The sequence below is a fragment of the Podarcis cretensis genome (genome assembly GCF_951804945.1).
Source record: "Podarcis cretensis genome assembly, chromosome: 2".
Lineage (NCBI taxonomy): Eukaryota > Metazoa > Chordata > Lepidosauria > Squamata > Lacertidae > Podarcis > Podarcis cretensis.
The window spans coordinates 53,062,035-53,063,804 of NC_137171.1; the positions used below are offsets into that span (position 1 = coordinate 53,062,035).

Consider the following 1,770-nt stretch of genomic DNA (forward strand, 5'->3'; position numbering starts at 1 on the left):
TCCTTTCAAATGAAGCTCACACATCACCATATGTGTCTGATGACCACAGGGCAAGAGGGGAAAGTTATATTGCTGACAAATAATTGCAGTGTCTGCTTGCTTAACATTTGCAGCAAATCAACAGTGGCATTTGGAAGGGCTGCCTGGAGGTCTGGAGCTGTCAAGCTGGATAATGGCTTTAAATACCACTGGCTGGTAATAATGCTGGGCTTCAGTGCACAATGTTTAAATGTGTAAAGAGAGCCATTCTAAGAAGCACTTTTCTTCTGCTTTCTATATGCCCATCTGCTGACACCCGTTTTGGAGCAAAAAGGGTCACTGGGACCTCATGTAACATACTCGGCCTCTGACCTTGAGAGGATAAGGCAGCTTTATTGTGCATAACAATGTTATTTGCATTTAACCTCTGGCCAAATTCTCCATGGGTTTCATGAGTTAGGCAGCATATGAGCTCAATGATATTTGATGGGAACGCTCCCAGGGAAATCTGCCGCTTTGACAGGTGCGATTCTCATTCCAAAAGAACTGGACCGAGGACTATACAGATGCTGTGATGGAGTATGAGATCATGATTCTTCAATATGGTAGTCGGGTTTATCTTCATGCTGCAACAATCAACCTAAATTTCCCTTGAAAGCACAGACAAGCATGATGCTCTTGGACATGGAAGAAAAGTACTGGATGCTCATAGATTGTCTCTTTCCAGCTTATGTTGGCCATCTTTTTTCTGGCTATCCTCTGACACATTGCAGTAGTAAATTCACCACAATTATAAACTGTACAGCAGGGATGGGGAACCTGCAGGCTTCCTGCTGTTGTATGCCGTGAATCTTGGGGCAGAATCTGGGAGGGAAGAAGGTTGGCAAAATCTGTCAGAAGGGAGAAAGGAGAAGTAGTCGGTGGACGGGGATGGGAAGGGTTTGAGTTGTGCTCCCTAGGTGGAAGGAGAGCCACTCAAGCTGCCTCAGGCCTCACCTTCATTGCAGGACATTGTCGTGGTGACTGAGAAGCCAGCTTGCCAATCAATGGGTTCAGCAGGGTTGACAGAGACTGGGACTGAGGGTGAGGTAGCAGCACCAGACAAGCTTCCATCTCCAAGTATGTATCATCAGATGCAAACAGTTTGATGTCCTTTGGAGGGCTTAGTTGCTATCTTTACATAGAAGACATGAACCACCTGAGTGATAGTCTATGCTTGGCTGTTTGAAAGCAAAGTAGGAAGGGCATACCAGCCGCTGGGACAATGTCTTAGCTTGGGCCTAGTCATGTATTCTAGAACTCTGTTTACCGTATTTTTCGCCCCATAGGACGCACTTTTTCCCCTCCAAAAATGAAGGGGAAATCTGGGTGCGTCCTATGGGGCGAATGCAGGCTTTCGCTGAAGCTTGGAGAGCGAGAGGGGTCGGTGCGCACCGACCCCTCTCACTCTCCAGGCTTCAGGAAGACATCCGCAGCCTGGGCAGCTCTGCAGGAGGTCCGGCAGGGATGTCTAGGCTGCGGATAGCAGCCTGCTTCCCGGAGTGTCGGGTGCCCTGAAAGCAGAGCGCCCGGCGCTTCGGGAGCACATCCGCAGCCTGGGCAGCCCTGCAGGAGGTCCGGCAGGGCTGTCTAGGCTGCGGATAGCAGCCTGCTTCCCGGAGCGTCGGGCGCCCTGAAAGCAGAGCACCCGGAGCTTCGGGAGCGCATTTGCAGCATGGGCAGCCCTGTGGGAGTTCTCCGCAGGGCTCCCCATGCTGCGGATAGCAGCCTGCCGCCCGGCGGGTGGGGCGC

General features: G+C 51.2%; 1 long non-coding RNA gene across 1 annotated transcript; it reads right to left on the reverse strand.

The window, feature by feature from the left end:
* Positions 1-352: 352 nt before the first annotated feature.
* LOC307209659 lies at positions 353-1,228 on the reverse strand. The gene is made up of 2 exons (XR_013835703.1): positions 976-1,228; positions 353-869 (listed from the first exon to the last, which is right to left on the reverse strand). It is a non-coding gene; the product is annotated as an uncharacterized lncRNA (long non-coding RNA).
* Positions 1,229-1,770: the final 542 nt, after the last annotated feature.